Source organism: Palaemon carinicauda, chromosome 5 (assembly GCF_036898095.1).
Source record: "Palaemon carinicauda isolate YSFRI2023 chromosome 5, ASM3689809v2, whole genome shotgun sequence".
Lineage (NCBI taxonomy): Eukaryota > Metazoa > Arthropoda > Malacostraca > Decapoda > Palaemonidae > Palaemon > Palaemon carinicauda.
This window is the reverse complement of record NC_090729.1, coordinates 99,075,618-99,101,090: the sequence shown is the minus strand read 5'-3', so window position 1 is coordinate 99,101,090 and position 25,473 is coordinate 99,075,618. Positions and strand designations below refer to the sequence as shown.

The window sequence follows — 25,473 nt, the reverse complement described above, 5'->3', positions numbered from 1 at the left end:
GATATTTGTTCCGGGGCTCCCCAACGCGAGAAATATGATCGAAGGTGATTGTTGATTGTGTTAGACGTGGCACCAGTGGGGAAATGAGCCACTTCTAACCTGTTAGTCTATCTGCATATACCATGTACACACTGCCTTCTATCTGGAACATATTTGCGACGACTTGCTGGAAAGGGTATTCCGCAGGGGGCGTGTGCATCATTTCTTCAGGAGGCAGTGAGGGGGCTGGTTCATCGCATGAAGTGCATTGGGCACGGCGATGCTGAAGGTCCCCTTCTATTCCCGGCCAATAGACCGACTGCCTGGCTCTTCTAAGCATAGAGTCGAGGCCTTGGTGTCCTGTGTGTAGGTTAGTGGCTACCTGGCGGCGTAAATCCTCGGGGATGACCAAACGAACACATCCTTGGTCCACTGAGTACGTCACCAGATCCTGGTTGATGGCTAGCCGATCCCGAACGCTGAAGAAGGGACGAAGGCAGGCAAGTTCTTGCGATTTCTGTTGGGGCCAGTCGCCCGCTGCAACCCTGGCAAGCAAGAGCTGATATACAGGGTCGTTAGATGTGGCGCCCCTGACGCAGTCTTCATCGAATACGATGATGTCCGGTTCCAAGGCGGCCACGGTTGCAAAGCCACTGCCACTTGAATGTCATCCTCCAAATCCACGTCGGAAGCTTCGTGGGATGCTCGCATGGTCGGGTACCTTGAAAGAAAATCCGCGGCAGTGTTCCTTTTTCCGGGCAGGTATTTCATGTGAAACTTGAACTGGAGTGTCTTCTCTTTCAGGTTGAATAATCTTGGGTTGATGACGTCCTTGAGGGCTCTGTCACCCAGCAGTTTGACAAGTGGACGGTGGTCCGTGATGATGGTGAGATTAGGACACCCAAGTAGGAACAACCTGGCCTTCCGCAAGCACCAGGTAACTTCCAGGGCTTCTCCTTCTACGGGGTCATACCCAGCTTCAGAGGGGGTGAGGTGTCGACTACCACATAGGGCAAGGCGTCAGCCGCCCTTGCAACAAAATGGGCTGTCAGCTGACTGACAAACGCAATACTGCTGAAGGACTACGTAACCGATGCCTTCCTTGCTCCAATCCGTCATTATCGTCGTAGGGCGTGTCTTGTCGTAATATGCCAAGCCGTCCTTGGCTAATTGACAGATAACCTCCTGTGCCTGCCGGAGTTTGTCACATAGCTAGCTATCCCAGTACAGGGTAGACGTTTTTCCCAGTGGGTTTTCTGAGGAGGTCACTAAAGGGCTCCATGATGGGCGCCGTTGCAAGAAAGGGAGCTAATTGATTCACGAATCCAAACCACGACCTAATATCCATGATGGAGGGCTTCTCTGGCATATGGAAGTTACAAATGGCGTCTAGTCATTCGTCTGGGGGCTTGTATGACTCCCATCCCAGGTGATAACCGACGAAAATAACCTCTCTCTTGCAGAATTTAAACTTCTAGGGCTTGAGTGTGATACCTGCAGAGGCACACGTTGACAGAAATTTATATACATGCCAGAACGCCTCTTCGATGCTGTGATCGTATAGCAAAGTGTCGTCAATGCATTTATGCTTTCTGGTGATGTCTTGCAGGGCATCATCGAACCTTTTTGTGTAGGGGTCGGACGCCGAACAGTGACCCATGGGTGTTCTACGATAACGATATCGTCCCCATGGGGTGATGAAGGTCGTGAGTGGGCGGCTGTCCTCGTCCAATTCCACTTGATGGAAACCCCAGTGGGCGTCCGCCGTAGTCTTGTACGTGTGAATGGGGATGCTTGATATCATGTCAAAGGGTGCCGGTGTATGATGAGTCTCACGAAGACAGTGGGCATTGAGGCGCTGGAAGTCTACTGTGCGGCGAGGTTGGCCCGTCTTCTTGGCTACAACGACCATCCTCGCACACCATTCCGTTGCATCCCCCACTGGGACTGGTTCTATCACACCATTCCGAACGTCCTCGTCAAGTTGGGCCTTGACCTCCTCTTCCCAATGCTTAGGGATTGTTGCGGGCATGTGACAGGCATAAAGCACGGCATCAGGCAACAAATGGATGTGGTGCTGCTTGCCTGTCACATTACAGGTAAAGGTTCCCTGGTTGTGTTAAAGGTTGTCGATGAGAAATACCGTAATAACCATTCCTCAAGTCTTGGTATATTCTCCTCCACAGGCGGGATGGGTAAGGTGGTCGGCTTCATTGTCTTAGGGGAGTTAGGCCATGCAACTTATTCGTTAAACACATCAGCTGATGCAACGAGATGGTAGGGGTGAGGGAAGCCAGGCGGTACTATTCCCAGCTCCTTACAAGCATTCAGCGATACATAGAAGTTCTTGGCCGTCGGCACAAAGTAAACCTCCTGCTTCGTGCGTCGCCCACCTATATTAATGAAGCATGCCGTTGATCCGAGACATCTCACTCGGAGATTAGCTACGTCCCTCAGACCTGTTCGCGGCTGCAACTCCACAGGATTTATTTGCAGGCTTGAAAGAATCGTGGGTCCGGCAACGCAGATCTGTGCTCCTGTACAGTGAACCCTCGTTTATCGCGGTAGATAGGTTCTAGACCCGGCCGCGATAGGTGAAAATCCGCTAAGTAGTGACACCATATTTACGTATTTATTTAACATGTATATTTAGACTTTTAAAACCTTCCCTTGTACGTAGTACTGTTAACAAACTACCCTTTAATGTACAGAACACTTAATGCATGTACTACAGTACCCTAAACTAAAACAGGCACAAATATTAAAGGCGATTTTATATCATGCGTTTCCTAAACACGCTAAAAAGCACGATAAAATATGGCAACCAATGTTTTGTTTACGTTTATCTCTGATCATATTGAAGAAACAAACTCATTTAGTGTACACATATATGCATAGGTTAGTTTTTGCATCGATTATATTGATTATACAGTATGTTGATATTGTTATTACCAATGTTTTACTTAATTTTTCTTAGGACCTCCAAATGAAATGTTTTTCTTTATGAAGCCGCCTGAAACGATGGCGTCATAAAGTACGCTCAGTAAACAACCACGCTCAGAACAAAGAAAGCATTTAACGCGCATGATGAAAGTGATAAATAATTATATCTACAGTAAAAGCATTTACAAAATATGTTATTACAAATATTATTTACCGTATCTATATAAAATCATACAGTACATACTGTACGTAGCAAAGCAGGAAAACAATTTACGAGAGAGAGAGAGAGAGAGAGAGAGAGAGAGAGAGAGAGAGAGAGAGAGAGAGAGAGAGAGAGAGAGATTGTTTTACGTACGTAAATGTAAATTTTAAACAAAAAAAATATGATAGGTTACAACATGTATACTCTTCAGACTTTTAAAACCTTCCCTTTAACTTAATGCATACAGTACTAAACTAAAACAGGCACAAATAAGGGATTTTGACGTAGGAAAAATCTATTTCTGGGCGAAGGACCTGTGCCGCCCAGTGAATAAGCTCCATTTAGCACTTATTCTTAGGTAATTTACTGCTAAATATACCAGAGAAAAAATGTAAAGGAGTGCTAGGTTAACTAGCTCGCTCACCTATTGGTGTCGGTATAAAATTGGGAGTATATTCCAGAGGTCCCGCACTATTTAGATTAATCCACGACAGAGAACCCCAATAGAGGAGAGCCGTTCAACCTCACTCGGTACTACTACAATGCATCCGCTCAGAACCCAACTCCTTAGCACCCAAAGTTTGGGGACTCCAAGGGAGAGGAGCTGGGAGGGTTCACTGGGCGGCACAGGTCCTTCGCCCAGAAATAGATTTTTCCTACGTCAAAATCCCTTTTCTGGGCTCGAACCTGTGCCGCCCAGTGAATCTATACAAGAGAAAAATGTCACCAAACTTGCAAAATAAAGGAAAAAACATAAGCGTAAGAGAAATACAGGATGCTTTAATCAGAGATGAGTACCAAAAAACAATTATAAGGGTATCTTAAATATGAACATAAATCCAATAAGGTAGGTATAATAATGCCGTGAGTGATAATATATACAGATACTCAGGAGCATAAAATTTACAAATATAATAAGAGTATTCAGGTGCGAGACCAACGAATACAATAGGGTATAAATGAGGCAGGTAAGAGGGAGAGATAAAGAGTCAAGGCATTAACCTGTGAGTTACTCGTGAGTAACTACGCTCCCTGCGGCTACTGTAGAAAATTTTAGGGCTTCCAAATGTTTAAGGTAGTGTTTCTTGAACACTGACGGTGATTTCCACCCTGTATACCTGGAAAGGTCTGTAAAATTCATGTGGTGAAAGAAGTTCACCGAGGTGGCAACCGCCCTGATATCATGTGCAAGAGGAAAAGAGTCAGGGTTAGCTTGTTTAATAAAATACAAAATTTGTTGCCTGATCCCTTTAATAGTAATGGTACCGCCTTGTTCTCTAACGAATAGAGGCCCCGAGGAGTTAGAGGAGGTCCGGGATAGATAAGACCTAAGAGTAGTGACAGGGCACAGCGACGGATCTTGCGTGAGGGGAACAATTTTCCAGGAGGTCCATCTGTTTTGAGGGTCTTCATTCTTAGCCAAAAAGAATTTGTTAGGAGAAAGAAGGACCTCTCCTGAAGGCAGAAAGTCAATATGACCCGGGTCTCTCGACAAGGCTGCCAATTCAGAAATTCTTGCCCCGGAAGCCAAGCTCACTAGGAAAAGTGTTTTCCTGAGAAGGGGCATGTAATCACAAGAACTGTTAATGGTATCAGAAGCCAATTTGAGTACGTCATTAAGGAACCAGGTCACCGGGGTAGGACGAGTAACCGGTTTCAGTCTGGCACAAGCTTTCGGAATTGAAGCTAACAAAGAGTCGGTTAAGTCTATGTTAAAACCCACTAGGAAGATCTTTTTCAGAGCCGATTTAATAGTGGTGATAGTATTGGCTGCCAGACCTGATTCTAATAAAGATCTAAAGAAAGTGACTGTAAGGTTCAAGTTCATACAGTTCACGTCTGAGTCTATTAAAAATTTTGCCAACTTTTTAACTGCAGAGTCATACTGACGGATGGTGGAATCCCGTTTATCCGATTCTAGGAACAAGGTGTTTTGAGGATCAATATTGGCACCATGCATAGCCGCAAACTTCATAAAGTCCATAAAGTTAGGGCGCTCTGAATGTTTGAGAAAGCGTACACAACGCGTGTTTGTACTATCTGAGACAGAACCGGATTGGGTATCGGGTGAGGGTATAATCTCAACTCCCGCAGGAGAGGATACCAGTTGCTCTTGGGCCAGTTGGGTGCGACCAAGGCTACTTGTCCCTTGAAGGATCTCAGTTTGTCTAGAACTTTCAGCAAAAGATTCACCGGGGGAAAGAGATAAATCTTTTCCCAGTTGTCCCAATTCTGTGACATGGCGTCTGTGGCGTAAGCCTGAGGGTCTAGATTGGGAGCCACATATACTCTCAATTTGTGGTTGGATTCCGTGGCGAAGAGGTCCACTTGGAGACCGGGAACCTGAGAGAGAATCCACCGAAATGACTTTAGATCGAGTGACCATTCCGATTCTAGAGGGGAGGTCCGGGACAGGGCGTCTGCCACTACATTCCGGACTCCCGCCAGGTGGACAGCTGAAAGATGCCAACGGTTCGAGGCTGCTAGGGAGAATATGGCTACTAGAACATGGTTCAGAGGCCCTGACTTTGACCCGCCTCTGTTGAGGCAGCGGACCACCACTTCGCTGTCGAGGACCAGACGAAGGTGTTGTTTCTTGGGAAGAGCGAGACGTTTCAGGGTTAGAAGAACTGCCATGGCCTCTAGCACATTGATGTGAAAATGGCGGAACAAGGGAGTCCAAAGACCTTGAACTTTCTTGAGCTGAGAATAGCCGCCCCAACCTGATAAGGATGCGTCTGTGTGAATGATTAATTCCGGAGGCGGAAATCGAAGGGGAACTGACTTTGACAGACTGTTTGCTCTTGTCCAAGGAAGAAGTCTTTCCCGTAGAATGGGAGGAAGGCGGACTTTCCTGTCCCGGAGCTTCCGGTTCGCCCTCGAACGCCAGACACGATTGATATCTTTCAGTTTTGCCTTCAGAAGAAGATCCGTCACTGAGGCAAACTGAAGGGACCCCAGAATCTTCTCTTGGAGTCGTCTGGAACTTACTTTGTCTTTGAGAAAGCGTTTGGTGTTCCTTGCAATCTCTAACCTCTTGGGTCTGGGAAGACACAGAGTATGAGATATAAGATCCCATTGCAGGCCGAGCCATTGGAACTTCGATTTTGGAAGAAGACGGGACTTCTTGAAGTTGATCTGGAAGCCTAGAGATTGAAGATAATGGATGACTTTGTGAGTGGCTTTTAGGCAATTTTGGGAGGTGTCTGACCAAATGAGCCAGTCGTCCAGATAGGCTACTACTTGAATCCCTTGATTCCTGAGTTCCTGAACAGCGACTTCTGCTAGCTTTGTGAAGATCCTTGGGGCAATGTTGAGCCCGAAAGGCATCACCTTGAAGGAGTAACTTTTGTCCCCTAAGCGAAAGCCTAGGTACGGACGGAAGTGTCTCGCTATCGGGACGTGATAGTAGGCGTCTGTAAGATCGATAGAGGTGGTGACGGCCCCACGGGGAAGTAAGGTCCGCACCTGCGAGACGGTAAGCATTCGAAACTTGTCGCATTGAATGGACAAGTTGAGAAGGGATAGATCTAGAATCACTCTTCTCTTGTCTGAATCCTTCTTCGGGACACTGAACAGCCGACCTTGAAACTTCAGATGTTTCGTTTCTTGTATGGCGTTCTTTTGTAAAAGATCCTGGACAAATTCGACCAGGTCCGGAGTGGAATGTTGACGAAATTTGTTCGGAGGAGGAGGTCCTTGAATCCAACTCCACCCTAGTCCCTTGGAGATGATACTGAACGCCCAGGGACTGAACCTCCATTTGTTGCGGAAGGCATAGAGCCTCCCCCCTACCTGCTGCACCTCAGTATTGGTTTGAGGAGTTGCCTCCACGTCCGCCTCGGAAGTTCTTTCCTCTGCGAAAGGCTCTTCCCCTGCCTTTGTTCTGGTTAGAGCCACGGTGGTAGCCTCTACCTCTACCATAACTCTGGGAAGAGCTATGAGCCTCGTAGGACTGGTTAAAGGCAGGGGAAGTGGCGGAGGCACCAGAAAGCTGGCTCTTAGGTAGCAGAACGGTGACATAGTCATCCGAAGGGGCCCGAGAGGTGGAAGGCTGTGCAGGGACAACAGAAGATGGAGGAAGAGGCAGCCGGAAGTTGGATGAAGCACTCTGTTGTTGCCTGAACTGGGTGGAGGTATATGGTCTAAGCTTCTTCCTACCCCGGGCTTGATAATCTGCGGGGTCATACTTGCGTTTAGGGGTCAAACCCCAACGGGCTTTAAGGCTCTGATTAACCCTAGTGGCCTCCGCCAAGACTTCCTCTACGAGATCCTCGGGGAAGAGATTTGAACCCCAACAGGAGGACCGGATGAGTTTATTAGGTTCATGCCTAATCGTCGCCTCAGCTAGAACATGCTTGCGACATCTGCGTTTAGCAGTAGCGAAGTCATACAAGTCATAATATAAAGACTGTAACGTAGCCTTGTTGAGAGACTTAAAAATACTCTCCGTATCGTAAGTCAAGGCTATCGACTCCGTGGATGTGGCCAGGTTTAGAGTACGGCCCACACGTAGGCGGGAATCATATTCCTGTTTAATGAGGGATTCCGGGAGACGGGGAAGCTTCTCACTAAACAAGACTGAGGCACAGTCTGCTGCAAGCTTGCCGGAGGTAAAGGTGGTATGGACGTTGTCCCAACACTCAATACCTGAGGGAAGAAGGAGGGAGATTGGATCCACCTCTCGGATGGGAGGCAAGGGCTTCTCCTCTAGAGCATATTAAAAGGCAAGCTCTGCCACCTTATTGACGCATGGAGTCAAGGTGTTCTTGTCCATTAAGAACATCGTAAAGGAGCTTTTATAAGGCGTCAGCATGGTGTTAGTGCAGCCGATGTCATTCAAAAATCTGGCCCAAACAGATTGGGCTTGCTCCTTCGGGAAGATGACCGTCTCTTTGGGGACCTTGTCTAATCGGACTAAAGCTTCCTCGGTAAGTCTGGCATAACCATGAAATGGAAATGCCAGACCCGGAGGAAAAAATTCAAAGTCCTCTAGAGGACGAGTGCCAAGGCCCTCCAGAGTCAACATTCCGTCTGAGAACGGGGAATGAAGAGCCATCCGCCAGGGGTTGTTCTTGGCAAACGGCGGGAGCTTAGAGGCATCCGGTATGAGAGAGCTTTGGACTCTCTCCGGAGCTCCTTGCTCTAAAGCCCCAATTCTCTGACCGAAGTTAGAGAACATCGTGTCCATCCTCGACTGCATCTCCGAAACCAACTTTGCCTGCATCTCCGACACGATGCGAAGCATAGCTGATTCGGAAAGGCCCGGGCTAGCAGCAGGAGGGGCGGAAGGAACTCCCGGGTCGTGAGACTTAGAGGAGGAACCAGAGGTCTTTGAAGACGGGTTCGTACCATGTTTAGAGCCATGAGAAGTCTTGTGAGGCTTGCGAGCTTTGGGTAAGGTCCTTGAAGTAGACTTATCCTTAGGGGGAACCGGGTATGAACGTTGAGACGAATCACGGTCCCCAGAAAATCCAAGAAAGGAAGAGCGATCAGAAGAAGAAGAAAGAGCGGGGCTGAGGATAGGAATCTCAGCGCCGGACACACCTGCCTCACTTACCACCCTACCTGTATCCGGCTCGTCTAGCAACATTGGTTCGACGTCCAGGTTCATGGAGGCAACATTGTCCTCCAGACCTCCGGGGGCGTCCGATGGATCTTGCTCTGGGTCGATGAGACCCGTTATAGTGGCATCAATGTGGGCAATGATGGGAGCTGCCACATGCCTAGCCACAGCAGCTGAAGACTTGGCGTTGGGGTAAACCATGGTGCAGTAGTCCTCAGATAGGACGTACGGCCGCTTAGACTTCACATTCCGGGCAAACCCACCAACCCACACCTTCAGTGTGGCCCGAGCCGCAGACTTTTGCTCCGGGGATGCCTGAAATAATAGTGGGAATTATAAAAGGGAGACTCCCAATGGTCCTTCAAGACCATAGATATCTTACTAATAGTAAATAAAATAAGAAGGCAATATAGCTAACGGGACTCACCGTGTCAGATCCAAGGGTAGTGATGAGGTCGAAGCAAATCACACAGTTATCCGGGTGCCATACCACAACGTCTTCCAGTTGAACCCCACAAGGGGCGTGAGATCGGCAGACGGAGTGGCCACAAGGCTGGTGCAGAACGGCTGCACAGGCCGGCATCAGACAATGCACCATCTGTAAAAAGAATAATATATGAGAAACTGTAATTCTCTTAAGTAGGGGCGGGTCTGGAGGACCCGGGCCTAACATAGGTCTAACACAAGATTAGCGCTTAACTGTACTATTCTTTAAGTAGGGGCGGGTCCGGAGGACCCGGGCCTAACATAGGTCTAACACAAGAATAGAGCTTAACTGTACTATTCTTTTAAGTAGGGGCGGGTCCGGAGGACCCGGGCCTAAAATAGGTCTAACACAAGATTAGAGCTTAACTGTACTATTCTTTAAGTAGGGGCGGGTCCGGAGGACCCGGGCCTAACATAGGTCTAACACAAGATTAGAGCTTAACTGTACTTATTATTATTATTTCTTTTTTTTTTTTTTTTAAATAGGGGCGGGTCCGGAGGACCCGGGCCTAACATAGGTCTAACGCAAGGTTAGAGCTTAACTGTAATATTCTTACATAGGGGCGGGACCGGAGGTCCCGGGCCTAAACATAAGTCTAACTTGAAACTAAAGTATAGCCATCCATTCCGGTCAAGCCGGGAGCATAAAAAAGGATGCAATAACAAGGAATTAAGACACATAGTGTCTGATTTCCCGGGGTGGGGTAGACCCCGGGCCGGGAAATAAAGGTATATTCAATACCAATTCCTTTAGTGACTCCGGGGTAGTGAACTGTCATATATAATCATCATAGGAAATGTTATAAAATAATAGGGGGGCGGAACTGTAACTAAGAACTGCCAATCGAACCCGGAGGGTTTCGTATAACATAAGCCAGAATGAAAAGTGAATATAAAATAGGGTGCACCGGGATCCAACTCTGTAGACCGGTGGCCAACCAGACTAGACAGAGACTAAACCGCCGGGCCACCCGGAGGACAAAGTCCATAAACACTTAACTACCCCCTTTAAAAGGAGGGAAGGCAACGGTCCCTTAGTGGAGGGGGGAGAAGCCTAGCCTCCCACCTAGCTAGAGGGGGAGCGTGGGGGAGGATCACTGACGATCCCCAACCAGACAGATCAAACGGAGTAATGGCACAAATATTCATTATAATAATAATAATAGCGTTAAATGTATGAATAAACACATAGAAAATTTTTGGGCAAGGCATGCAACATAATAATTAAATCACAAAAGACACACCTGATGGCTAAAAATAACATTGCCGCCTTAGAACGGTCGGCAGCCATAGCGATACGTAAATGATATCGGCCCAAAAATTGAACCACGAGGATTCTAAACGCTAAATAATGAATATTCACAATAACAAATAATATTTGATAATAAAAATAATACACATAGTAACACCGCAAGTGAAAATTAAAAGCTCTCAAAAACAGGAGTACCAACTGTAGTGAAATCAAGCAAGATCGGTATGAACGAAGAGAATAAACTCCTATAATATAAATATTAAACGATCTAGGTTGCTCAAAACACAGTAAAATCCAGCTTGGTACTTAACTTAGACGGTGTCTCCTGGGAAACCGACGAAGAAGCCATAATTCACTAGAAAATATCCAAAATTCGAGAGCACCAGAAAAATGCGGGTTACTTTGCTCGTTGTGCTAAAAGGAGTTGAGTTCTGAGCGGATGCATTGTAGTAGTACCGAGTGAGGTTGAACGGCTCTCCTCTATTGGGGTTCTCTGTCGTGGATTAATCTAAATAGTGCGGGACCTCTGGAATATACGCCCAATTTTATACCGACACCAATAGGTGAGCGAGCTAGTTAACCTAGCACTCCTCTACATTTTTTCTCTGGTATATTTAGCAGTAAATTACCTAAGAATAAGTGCTAAATGGAGCTTATTCACTGGGCGGCACAGGTTCGAGCCCAGAAATTAAAATGTTAGAATATTAAAGTAAAAAATGAAGATTGTTACTGTACTCACCACGAAAGAAGTTCAAGAAAAACTTGAATGATGATGGCGATGAATTTGCTGCACAGTAGAAATGATGATGATGAAGCTGATGATGTCTTCTACTGTGCAGCCAATAATAGTATTTTACATCTCTTCAGACAGAGGTGTCTTTTCCTGGGACACCTCTTCAACTTCTTCAATTTCTTCCGAAGGCGTACTAGCAGGAGGAACTGGCTCTTTTTTGCGAGGCTGGAAGAACATTGTGATCGGAAGTTGCTGCCGCTGCTTCTTTTTTCGCTCTAAGAGCATCCTGTAGGGAGTCATGATGTCATCGACCTTGTTGGAGAATTGCATAGACCAAACCATATCCTCGTCCCACTCTTGCAACATTTCTTTCAACTCCTTCGCATGGTAGCAGGCCTTGGCAAGCCGTTCTAATGTTAAGCCCGTTTCTTCGACATTTTCTTGGGTCTCTTCCTGCGTTTCACTCTCTTCTTCACTTGCCGATTTCGTCAGGTCTTCTAGGTCTGCGTCAGTTAGCGGCTGGGAATGGCAGTCCAACAACTCCTCGACGTCTTCAGTCGTCATGTCGCCAAACCCGTCACCTCCAATTATGGCAGCCAACTGCACAGATTTCCGTATTGCAGAGTGTTGAATCTCAGCAGGTGTAAATTCCTCGTCGTCGTAAACAATCTGGGACCACAACTTCTTCCAGCTCGCATTCACGGTTGCAGGTTTCATCTCTTGCAGTGCCTTCTGAATATTCTTCAGGCACGTGGCTATGGTGTACTGCCGCCAGTACGCCTTCAAGTTAAAATCTTCATCCTCATCATCTTGGGCAGCATCCACACACGCAACGAGGTCCGCCAAGGTATTCTTCGTGTAGAGGGCCTTGAACGCCCTGATAACCCCCTGGTCCATCGGTTGAATTAATGACGTTGTGTTGGGTGGCAGGAACTCAACCTGAATGCCCTCATGCGACAGATCAGTTGCATGTCCACCAGCATTATCCATAAGGAGAAGGATCTTGAATGGCAAGCCCTTCTCTACGAGATATTTGCTGACTTGCGGGATGAAACACTGGGGGAACCAGTTGGAGGTCAGCATCTTCGTAATCCATGCTTTTGGATTATGCATCCAGTACACGGGAAGGAGATTCTTGTTTTTATTTTTCAAAGCGCGAGGATTTTTCGACTTATAAATAAGCCCCGGCTTTAGCAAAAATTCAGCAGCATTGCCACACATCACGAGGGTAACGCGATCCTTGAATGCTTTAAAGCCAGAGGCTTTGGCTTCTTCTTTGAACAGGAAAGTTCGCAACAGCATTCTCTTCCAAAACAAGCCGGTCTCATCCAAATTAAAGACTTGTTCCGGCTTGTATCCACCTTCGGCGATAATATTCTTGAACGTCTGGTTCACGTAAGTTTCAGCAGCGGCAGTGTCAGCCGAAGTAGCCTCGCCATGCAGGGAAACGCTTTTCAGGGCGAAGCGTTTCTGAAACTTCGCGAACCATCCTTTGCTGGCGGAAAAACGTTGTTTCTGAGGCTGGGAATCAGTGGATGTCCCTGGTTGAGGTTCATCTGCATCATCATCTTCTTCAGCATGGTCGCCATCGTCGTCTTGAGGTTCCTTTGCCGCAAAATTCTCATACAAGCTCAAAGCCTTTGTTCGGATGGTGTTCGTATTCAAGGCTATGTTCTTCTTCCGGCAGTCGGCAATCCACACAGCTAAAGCACCTTCCATGCGTACGATCGTTTTATTACGCGTGGTAACGACTCGCTTCGCTGATCTGCTAAAGGTGATTGCAGCCGTCTTTCTAATGTTCGCCTCGTCCTTCTTGATATAGCGAACGGTGGATTCATTGATTCCAAAATGGCGGGCTGCGGACGCAAAACTTCTACCGTCTTTTAACATATCGAGAAGCGTCACCTTCTCAGCAATCGTCATCATCCTTCGGTGGCGTTTAGGCTCACTACCAGCCTTAGTAGAAGCAGAACGCTTGGGAGCCATTGTACAGTAGGATTTAACAGAAAGTTCAACAAAAAGTTAAACTTTAAACAGTCGCGCACAGCACAGATTAAAGTTCACAAACTTAACAACGTCTACACAGCGATACGACGGGAGACAAAGTGACCGCGGAAAGAGATGCTGCGGGTTGGAGAAGCTGTCAAAACACCAATCACAGGCTAGATTACAAAACTTGGGTTCTGATTCGTCATCTATCAGCACTTGAACTAATCACAACCCGTCTTATATGCTACGTAGGTTACCAATTCAAAGTACAAGATACCCTGCGTACAGTATACTGTACAGTAATAATAATACTGTAATAATAATAATAAATAATGATACTGTAATAATAATAATAATAATAATAATGATAATAATAATAATAATAATAATAATAATTTTAATAACAACAACAACAATAATGATAATAACAACAATAATAATAATAGCTTTACGTACGCTATTTTACGCTTTTGTTGTAGGATGTGTCTCTCTCTCTCTCTCTATCTCTCTCTCTCTCGTACGCTTATTCGAAATGTGATTTTTGCAACAAAGAATATTATTGGATGCAGTACTACGTACGTATACATACAAAAGATTCATGGAAAAGAAGCACATCCATTACATTTGTAGTACAGTAATAGGCAACAGCAGCCTTACACCATTCTAATATGGTATGACTGCATCTGATTTGCGTTTCATGTTCGATTTAATTTTACTACGTACTGTATACAGTACTGAATTATCGTATGATCACATTCTCTTTTAGTGTTTTATTTCTTTCTGTGCTTAATTATATGTCATATGTAATGCAATGAACAATCAGTAAGAGCAGATATTACTAATTACAGTATTAATGGAATTACAGGTAACGAAATATCGTATTTGGGGTCTTCAGATATCGCGGTATTTTCGAAATTTCCGGAAAATCCGCGATATGTATATATAAGGGATTTTGACGAAGGAAAAATCTATTTCTGGGGAGAGACCTGTGACGCCCGGTTAAAAGGGTCCTTTATTACACTTTTCTGATATAAACCTTCCAAATATACCAGAGAAAGATAAAAGCATGGAATGCAGAGGTTACTACCCTCGCGCGAGCACCTTGTGGGTGTCGTGTATAAAGCAGGGGCGTGTGAAAACCACTATTCACAGGCTGTCTTCCATTTAGATAATTCCTTCATCAAAGGGAAGGGCCGTAACAGAGGCCCCAGATACCGCACCTGAGCCACTCCACCGATGCCCGACGCGAGCGCCCTCTGAGACATCCTTCTGCAAGAACAAACGGCTTGGAAAGGAAAGGGTGGGATCGTACAAAATAACAGGGAAGGGTTTCACCGGGCGTCACAGGTCTCTCCCCAGAAATAGATTTTTCCTTCGTCAAAATCCCTTTTCTGGGTCGACCTGTGACGCCCGGTGAAAATGTACCAGAGAATGCCTTCCAAGCCCAATAATAAATAGTAACCTAATGAGGAGAGAGATAAACACCATGTAAGGAAAATAATATATTATATTAAGGTAAGTAAGCATAAATTACAAACTAGCCAAAGGACATAGTGAACGTAAGGCTAAATAAACATGATAACAAGGAAGCATCCGAGTATCAGAGCACAATATGCAACAAAACTGACATGGCTAAGAATAACCCAACACTAAAGTTACGGTAAACACAATAACAGTTAATAACCATAGGAACTAAACATGGAATAAACTTAGGGCTAACGAACCACCAAAGAGAGCGGCGACGTGGTGCGAGTGGCAGGTAGGAGGGAAAAGAGGAGAGATGGATGAAAGGAAGAACAAGAGATTAATGGGGGGAGATGAGACTCCCAGCTGCAACCGTTGGGTATTTAAGGGCCTGTAAGTTCTTTAGATAGTGGCGTTTGAAAACCATAGGAGATTTCCAACCCGTGTACTTTTTAAGGCCATCAAAATCCATATTTTGGAAATAATTGATGGAGGTAGCTACTGACCGGATATCATGAGCATGGGGAAATGATTCCGGATTAGCATGTTTAATGAAGTATAGGATTTGTTGCCTAATGCCTTGAATGGAAATAGTACCTCTTTGTTCTCTGATAAACGAGGAGCCAGACGAGCGGGTGGCAGTTCTAGCTAAAAAGGCCCTGAGAGTAGTGACTGGACACAGAGAAGTATCTTGGGGAAGAGGAATAATCTTCCAAGGGGACCACCTATTTTGTGGGTCCTCATGTTTAGCTAGGAAAGCTCTGTCTGGAGAAAGTACTTCACCTGAAGGGAGGAAATCTATGTTTTCTGAGTTTCGTGAGAGAGATGCTAGTTCTGAGATTCTAGCACCCGAGGCCAAAGCCGTTAGAAATAAAGTCTTCCTAAGAAGAGTGATATAGGAGCAGGATTCATTGTCCGTGTCTGACGCAAGTTTGAGGACATCGTTCAGAGACCAAGAGACCTTTTGTGGACGAACCGAAGGTCGTAGCCTAGCACATGCTTTTGGAATAGATGAGAAATAGGAATCTGCTAGGTTAATGTTAAACCCAACAGGGAAGATCTTCTTCAAAGCTGACTTGATGGTGGTTATAGTGCTAGCTGCTAGGCCTTTGTCAAATATGAACCTAAAGAAGGAGATGGCTAAATTAGGAGTCATAAAAGTATGGTCTGAATTCTTTAAGAAATCTGCTAGTTTCTTAACGGCCGAATCATATTGACGAATTGTAGTCCCTTTTGTCTGATTCTATAAAGAGGACATTTTCCGGGTCGATGTTCGCATCTCTACGAGCTGCAAATTTCATGAAGTCCACAAAGTTAGGGTTTTGGCTATCCTTGAGGAATCTGACACAGTCCGAGTTTGGACTACTTGGGTCAGTTTGGGGAATGGGATCCGGAAGGGACGGAGGTTCAACTCGAGAAGGAGAGGAAACCAACTGCTTTTTGGCCAGTGAGGTGCTACTAAGGCCACTGCCCCTTGGAAGGAGCGTAGTTTGTGTAAAACTTTCATTAGAAGATTCACTGGAGGGAATAGGTAAATCTTCTTCCAATGGTTCCAATCCAGGGTTAATGCGTCCATGGCATAAGCCTGAGGGTCCAGGTTTGGGGTCACATAACAGGGAAGTTTGTGATTCAGTTGAGTCGCGAATAGATCTACCTGGAGGCCCGGAACCAGCCTGAGTATCCACCGGAAGGAATTTATGTCTAGGGACCATTCCGATTCCAGTGGTTTCATCCTGGATAGTGAGTCCGCTATCACATTCTGGAGTTGCTGACAGGAACCAGTTCTTGTCTGCTGTCAAGGCGAAGATAGTGACCAGGACCTGATTCAGGTTGGGTGACTTGGATCCTCCTCTGTTGATGCAGTGTACTACGGCTGTGCTGTCTGAGACTACTCTGATGTGGGACGACCTCGGAGGAGAGATTCTCTTCAGGGTCAAGAACACTGCCATGGCTTCGAGAACATTGATATGGAACTGTTTCATGGCGGGTGACCAAGAGCCCTGAAACATCTGATGTTGGGAGTAACCCCCCCAGCCACTCAGAGACGCGTCTGTGTGAAGTGTCACTTGTGGAGGGGGGAATTACAGAGGAACCGATTTGGAGAGGTTCCTCGGTTCGGACCATGGGCGTAGTCTCATTTTTAAGACAGAGGGGATCTTCGAGATCTTGTCTCTTAGAGGTATTGTAGCTCTCTTTCTCCAAACTCGATTGATGTCTTTGAGTTTGGCTTTTAATAGGAGATCCGTTACTGAAGCAAATTGGAGAAGGCCGAGGATTCTTTCTAAAGCTCTTTTGGACACCTGTTTGTGTTTGAGAAAGTTCCTGATCTTGGAAGCTATCTCCCTTACCTTTTTGGGAGGAAGGGAGAGCCTGTGCTTTGAAAGGTCCCACCGAATGCCTAACCATTCGAAGCGGCTTGATGGTTGTAGGCGAGACTTTTGGAGATTGACTTAGAATCCCAGTTTGGCGAGAAATCGAATTACCTTCGTCGTAGCTCTGTTGCAATCCCGGTTCGATCGAGCCCAAATGAGCCAATCGTCCAGATAGGCGATGATCTGTATCCCTTGGTTCCTGAGTTGCTCGAGCACTGTCTCTCCCAGTTTCGTGAATATCCTGGGAGCAATGCTGAGACCGAAGGGCATGACTTTGAACGCAAAGGCTTTCTTGCCTAGGCGGAAGCCTAGGTAAGGAGAGAAGTTTTGAGCTACTGGCACATGATAATAGGCGTCGGTAAGATCGATAGAGGTGGTGACGGCCCCGCGGGGAAGTAAGGTCCGTAACTGAGAGATATTCAGCATACGGAACTTGTCGCAGAGAATGTAAGAGTTTAGTTTTGACAAGTCCAGTACCACTCTCAACGCCGACGAGTCTTTCTTTGGAACTGTAAATAGGCGGCCTTGGAATTTCAGTGATCGAACCCGTTTGATTGCTTTCTCTTGAGTAACTCTGTGGTGTACTCTTTCAGGATGGGAGTGGGTCTCTGGAAGAAGGTCACTAGTGGAGGTGGAGATCCCTGTGACCATTTCCAACCCAAGCCTTTGGATATTATGCTGTGAGCCCATGGACTGAAGGTCCAATGGTCTCGAAAGTGATAAAGTTTCCCCCCTACCGGGATCACATCATTGCGAGGGAGTGAATTTAGGTCCCTTCCCTCCCCGGGCACCCCTTGATCTAGGTCCGCCTCGATGGGGGAACTGTCCTCTACCTCTGTAGCTTCCTCTCTGGTGTCCACGAAAGGAACCGGAGGGTTCGTAGCTAGGGTTGTATGCAGGGGAGGACATCCAAGAAGACATGGGGTTGGGTTGTGTACCTGGGGGAGCAGTGAGGTAGACCACCTGTTGAGGAAGAGCCGGTTGCTGAGAAGTCGAAGCAGAGGAAGACTGTGTTGACGTGTGGGGAACTGCCGATTGGTGGTAGTGACCCCGGTTCGTCTTGTAAGGGGTAAATCTCTGCTTTCTCTTGAAGAAAGTTTGTTTGTGGGATTCGATCTTCCTTTTGGTCGTGAGGCCCCACCTTACTTGCAAATTTTAGTTTGCCCTCGCAGCGTCCTGAAAAACTTTATTAACTTCATCCTGAGGGAATAGGTTCTTACCCCAGCAGGAGGACGCTATCAGCCTGTTTGGTTCATGTCTGATAGAAGCCTCAGACAGAACGTATTTCCTGCAGCTAACCCGAGCCGACCAGAAGTCGTGGAGGTCAACTTGGTAGGACAGAAGCAGGTTCTTTGTGAAAACCCTGAACAAAGTTTCATTCGGGTAAACAGAGGCTAGGGACTCTACGGAGGTGATGGAGTGGAGGGACCTAGCTAACCTATTACGTGCCTCGAACTCGGTCTTGAGAAGATTCTCTAGTAATCTGGGAAGCTTCTCAGAAAAAAAGAGTAGAGGCGCAGTCTGGGTCTAGCTTCCCTACCGTGAAGGTAGAAGAAGCGTCATCCCAGGTGGCAGAGGTACTCGGAATGAGCATTGAGGTGGGGTCCGTCTCTTTGAGAGCCGGCATGGCAGAGCCTTCCTTGACAGACTGTATTGTCAGATCTGTCACTTTATCTATAAGTGGCAAGGTAATGGACTATGCCGTTGTAAAAATAGTGTAGGCACCTTTGTGTGGGGTGAGCTTGGAGTTGGTACACCCCCATTCTGATAGAGTCCTGGCCCAAACAGCTTGGGCCTGTTCTTTTGTAAATATCACCGTTTCCTTCGGTACCTTGTCCATTCTAACCAAGGCATGCTCCTTCAAACGTACAAAGCCGTTGAATGGGAATTCTAGCCCCGGGGGGTAGAATTCTAGGTCCTCTAGAGGGCGGGTGCCTATGCTATCTAGAGTTAGGGTACCATCTAAGTAAGGAGCATGCAAGGCAAACCTCCAAGGGTTGTTTTTATCGAAGGGGGGTAACTTCGACGCGTCTGGGGCTGAAGGCGAAGGAATCTGAGTTCCGGAGCGGATCAGATTCGCCACCATATCTTTTAGCTCCGTCATAGCCCCAGAGTGTTGCTGAATTTGTTCTTTAATCATATCCCTGATTAAGTCGACGGATAAGGAGGGTTCCTGAGAACCACCCGCCGACGAAGCCTTGGACTTGGCGGACTTCGACTTCTTAGAAGTTATGGTTTCATGAGAAGTACCAGGGATATCAGGAGCAGTCGAGGGTCCGGGGACCGGTGACGTAGACAATAGCGAAGCTGAACTAGGCATTGACTTATAATTACGGAGTGGCTTCACCTTGGGTCGTATGGGGACGGAGGGATCCCGAGGAGAGGCCGTAGGCTTATCAAAGCCGAGAAAGGAAGAGGTAGAAGAAGGAGTAGGAGATAAAAAAGTTTCCACCAACTCGACACCACCTACCTGCTCGTCCATGGGCTCGATGTCTAAATCCAGAGCTGACACGTCCCCCGATAAAAGAGATTCGTCTTCCATGGGGATGGTCGCTCTGACCGCTTCAATTAAAGGGGCAGCCGCCTCCGGAGTGACTGCTGCAGTGGTAGAGCCTGGGAAGAATCGGGAGGCCATGTCTCCGTCGAGGAGATAGGGTGCGCCAGACGGAGCATTCCTGCCGAAGCCCGACACCCAAGGACGAATAGCAGCTCTTGCCGACCGAAGAGATTCATCATCGGCCTGAAAGAGGTGAGGGGATTAGTGATGAAGGAGAAGGATCTTTCTCCGAAATAAGCGATGTATACATAGTTAAAGAACAAATTAAATCATCGCCAAAGGATAAAAGGAACAAAACGAAAACCAACTTACGTCATCGTTCAGGAGTAAGGAGGACAACTCGTAACAGAGCATGCACAATTCCGGGAACCACACCATGTATGGGGCTTGTCCCGGCTCCCGAATAAAGGAGATAGCGCAATGTGCATGCGACCGGCAGAGGTCATGTCCAACGGGATCGTTGAAAGAGGCGGGGCAGCCCTTGGCAGTGCAGCGGACCTTCTGTAAAAGAAAGGAGACATAAGTCTGGATGTTCCTTGAGACTCTGGTAAGGGATTAAGATCTACTAACAGAGTCTAGATAGCATTAAATATGTGTGCATAGAATGGTTCAATGAATGAGAGCCAGAGCTCTATATTAAAATATTTTAAATATAAAAGTTTCCTGCACCAGAGTGTGCCGGAGCAATCTAAAATGGGTCCGTATCACTATAAATATTATTAAAATAAGAATAAAATAAATTAATGTAAGCTGCGAAACCTCCGACAGGGTCGAGGATTCAGTGATAGGCCCGTAACCAAATAAATCATAAAATACAAGCAGTAGCTAAAAGCTAAGGCTAACATCATTGCTAAGCGTATTGGTGATCTCCGGTGAAAGGTCCGGAATAAATAAGTTGTGATTAATAATGAATATTTTGTGTGGATATGGCCGTGGCCGGAGTCTGGGTGCAAGGGACCAATGGGGGGATGAGGCCCTGCCAAAGGGTTGCACTCCAAATGATATATAACTATAGGTTCCAATCTCAATGAGTATCCCTCATGGCGGAGTAGAACTCAAGGCGGAGTGGATGAATATTCAGATCCTACTCCCAAGCCGTAGCAGGGAGAGGACGGAACTACGAGGGGAACAGGTGGCGTCATAAAGCTGGCCCCAAACAATGACTCACACACGAACAGGACCTATTAATAACGGCTAGCTATATTAACAGTAACCACATAATAAAATACATCGTAAAATATCATATACCCGTAGAGGGAGAGGGGGGAGGGAGAACCCGTGATCGTATAAAACGGAAAACGGGAAATCCACCTCTAATACTCGAGGCTAAGAAAGAAAACGAGAGAAAGGGTAACTCGTGACTGTAGCGACAGAAAAACGAGAACTCCATGCTCTCGCTCTCGTGGTTACACTATAAAGAACCTAATTAAGCACACTATAATATGATATAAGTATAACAATAAAATTGTAACGTCAAATACAAGACTACGAACGAAGAATAACGTCTGCGTTAACAAAATTTAAAAGGATATAGTCCACTGACGAACGCCTCTCAGGGCGGGTACTAAACTATAATAAAGCCAGAACGCTATTCTTGTTCGTCCAGACTGGACTTGCTAGCAAAAAGTACCATAGGAAATAATAATAATAATAATAATGGTTCAAAAAAGGCGTAAGGCCAGTGACTTAACCAAGAACCTAACTGACAGCGTACCAAATGGGCAAGACTAACATGAAATTCCCAGCGAGGCAAATCAAAACAACAATGGCTGCCGACACCGCGGAAGGCTAAGCCGGTCAAAATAAAAAACAACACAATACTGGGAAGAGTAGCCTACAACTGCCCGGTACTGCAAAAAGCTGTCAAAACAAACTATGGTACTTAACATTGGTACTGGTGAAGTTGGAGCTTCGGCCATGATGAAATTAATCCACGAAACGTGAAAACACCGAGAACACAAAAATCTAAGACCAAGCTAGCAAGTCCAAAACAGAAGGATGTCTCAGAGGGCGCTCGCGTCGGGCGTCGGTGGAGTGGCTCAGGTGCGGTATCTGGGGCCTCTGTTACGGCCCTTCCCTTTGATGAAGGAATTATCTAAATGGAAGACAGCCTGTGAATAGTGGTTTTCACACGACCCTGCCTTATACACGACACCCACAAGGTGCTCGCGCGAGGGTAGTAACCTCTGCATTCCATGCTTTTATCTTTCTCTGGTATATTTGGAAGGTTTATATCAGAAAAGTGTAAAGAAGGACCCTTTTCACCGGGCGTCACAGGTCGACCCATAAATATGGGTTATGGAAAAAACCCTCGAAGTGGTGAATCTGCGATGGTCGAACCGCGAAGTAGCGAGGGTTCACTGTATCTGCTACGACGAGTGTCGATACTGAATTCCCGTTCCTATGGGAAACACAAGCCTTGATTGTAGGGTGGGGGGAGAGGTGTGTGTCTGCAACAATCACTAAACTCAAGGCAAGCGGCGCTTTCTTCGTACTTCTGCAGCATTTCTGAAAGTGCCCTACCTTTTGGCACCCGTGGCACGCCATACCTTTTGCTGGACATGACGCTCGACCAAACGGATGGCGCCCCCCACAATTTCCGCAACACTTTGCATTGAAGTTGCCGCGCAACACCGCGACGTATGTCTCTACGTCATCACTGCCTGTGACGTCATCACTCGAGGCACCAGCATACTCCCTCTCACCAACAGCGACGCGCGGGACACTTTCAACGTCTTGGCGTGCAGCTTCAAAAGTGCAACACAGTACCTGAAGGGTATCTACACTTTTAAATGTATCACATGCCTGAAAAACGTGCCTTTTTGATACAGGGTCACTGAGGCCTACCATTATTTTCCGCAACAGCATGTATTCTAACAAGCACTCCCCACATATAGGACACTGAAAATCACAGTTGGTGGCCTTTTGGGCACACCTCGAAAAATAGTCGCTCACTGACTCCTCGCGCCCTTGTGCGAGGGCAAAGAATTCAGACCACTGCACTGCCTGATTCGACGACCGCAACACAATATTCCCGATGGCATCCAGAGCCGCGTCTGGGGCGAGGACGTTCCATTTGGCATCTAAAAACCGAGCGTCCAGCGCACGTTGCAACGCCGGCACACAGTTGAGCCTAATGTGCAGGACAACATCCTGTGGCGGGAACTTGTTAAGGTGGATCCAACACGTCATAGAACGTCTCCAAGATCTGAACGCTGCCGAGGACATTACCGCATCGCACTTCTCAGGGGCAGCAGAGACAGGAACTTTACTGGCACGTGCTCCGGAACCGGGAAGGGCACCCTGAAGGGAACGGATGGCACGTTGCTGGTCTGCAATTAACGCCTGCGCTTGCATCACGGCCTGTGACAAGGCCCTTTGCATCGCAGGTTAGGCACGCCTCGGCGTGGCCTGGGGTGGTCGACGTATCAGGGGCATGGTTTGGTTCTGATCCTACTCACTGCGCCATGTTGGGTTTGCAATGAGACAGCGTCCTGGTGACCACACTTTATTGCAAGATACTCAAGAGCCGACTGACTCGCAACAGCGTATGCAGATGCATGCTCGGCAGCGCATGGCCGGAAAACATATCGTACATACACGAAACAAAAACACGGCATTCGATTACAACAGCTGATTCTCTCTCTCTCTCTCTCTCTCTCTCTCTCTCTCTCTCTCTCTCTCTCTCTCTCTCTCTCTCTCTCTCTTATCCGATTTCATCAGCAAACCACTATTTTTTAGGAAACTCCATTCTATTCCAGAAAATATTTACTCTTTAAATTGCCGACTTCTTTTTGTTTTACTTTTGGCTGTGATCGGATCAACTGATGTCTAGCTTCCCCTCTCAAGATTATGCGCGCACCAATACAGTAACAAAGAATTGTTTACCTGTATACCATTTCTTAACTTATTCAAACCATCTATACTGTTAATATTACATAAGCACCAATGTCTTATAACCTATCATATTTATTTAGTACATTTAAAACCATCATTATCTCTCTCTCACTCTCTCTCTCTCTCTCTCTCTCTCTCTGTCACATCGAACGTTTAGCGGTAACCTAATTGTTCGATGACTTTAAAAATCGGCCTTGTACTTTCTTCTTCTTTTACCTTTTTTTTGCATATGGTTCCCTAATTGAGGTGGGTACAAGTTGACTCATAACTGAAGTTAGGAAAAGTATTTTGGATATGGAAAGAACAATTATCTTTCGTAACAGTTTAGAATTATCGTAAATTATCATTCTGTCAATAGCGGCAGTTTGCTATTGTGGATTAAAAGCATAAGAAAAAAAAAGTTTTCCAGCTTTGCTACGAATTTAGGAATTTATATGGATACGGTAAGTAAAATATTTGTAATAACATAATGTTTACTAAATGTTTGTAATATCATTAGTTATCACTTTGATCATGTGTGTTTAATGTGTTCGTTTGTTTATTATGATTGAAGATGGAGTGTACAGTAAACAAATGGAAGGTTTCTGTTTCAGGGGGCGTCATAAAGGAAAACATTATTTCATTTATTTCAAAGTTCTAAGAAAAATCAAGTAGAACAACATTGGTAATAACAAAATCATCATGTAAAAACTAACCTATACACAGATGTGTAAATGCGTCTGTTTCTTCGTTATGATCAGAGACAAACGTAAACAAAATAATGGTCGTCATTTTTTATTGTGGTCTTTGGCATTTAGGAAACTCATGATATAAAATCTTTATTTTGATAATTTAGGATTTTCAATGATACAACAAAAGCTACTCTATACAGTGATGGTTTTGCTATTCACCAGTTGTCTTATACAATAGATATGACAAACTTTAAAATTTGTCTGTATTTTGGGTCGTGTTATAACGGGAAATATACGGTGTTTACATCCATCCTGATTGTAACTTTAACCTTTTTTTCAAGTTATTAGAACTTTAAAGTGTATTAAATGTTTGATTTATTTACAAGAACAATTTGATATTATAAAATAATACAGTATAGTACATAGAAAGTATTGGAAATGGGTGGTAAACACGTTTGAATAGGGGAGTTGCTGGTTGCCATGGCCCAAATGGAATTATTTCTGTCAGTTGTGTGTTTCAAAACATGCGATTTTCCATTTATACGAGGTCATTGAGCGTGTGGGAAATAATTCCGGGAAAGGCCTCCCCGTTTCTGATTTCCGGACCCGAGCCTGAAGGATAGAGCGCCAACACTCTCACATTTGACAAACTAGAGAACCGCAACGAAGACGGTTTGCTTTCCCTACACACGTTTAAGTCCAAAGATTATTCTATACCGGGACTGTCGGCACCGATATCACCTTGATGTTCAGACGCTGCTCCAGGGCGCAGAATAGTAAATCCCAGTCAAGTGTGGTTGGACTGAATCAGTTATGTTAACGACAGTTTCACAAAGAGTTAGGGGGAGCAGTACTGTAAAAGTCAAAACGTCCTAAGGACCACCGGGAGGTAATACCGTAGAACATTACAATAAAGGATTGACACCGATAGCTTTAGATTGACGTAAATATAAACTTACCCTTAAGTCATATCTCACCGCATGTGATAACTCATTTAGTCATTTCAAAATGTAAAGGCCAAGTTAAAAACAGTTAATAATTTTAACCTAAAAATGGCATTTATTTCCATAAAGTACAACAGGAATTTTCACCTAACTGACACAGGAAAAAACAGCAAAACTACCTAATTGAAATTTGAATAAAGACCACATGGCTTATGAAAAATGAAAAATGCCAAGAAAATGGTCAAATCAATTAAATCGTAAATCAATAATCAAATAACTAATCAACCAATGAAAGTAAAAATGGTGACTGAAATAATACCAAAAGTTCTACTCACTACTTTGAACACATTCCTCTCGGGCAAAAAATTCAAACTTGATAGAGGGGAATGGGAACACAACTTATAGTAATGGACACGCC

At 45.7% G+C, this 25,473-nt stretch overlaps 1 pseudogene; it reads right to left on the bottom strand.

The window, feature by feature from the left end:
* Positions 1–22,981, bottom strand: part of LOC137641038 (uncharacterized) — a 65,837-nt pseudogene extending 42,856 nt beyond the window's left edge.
* Positions 22,982–25,473: the final 2,492 nt, after the last annotated feature.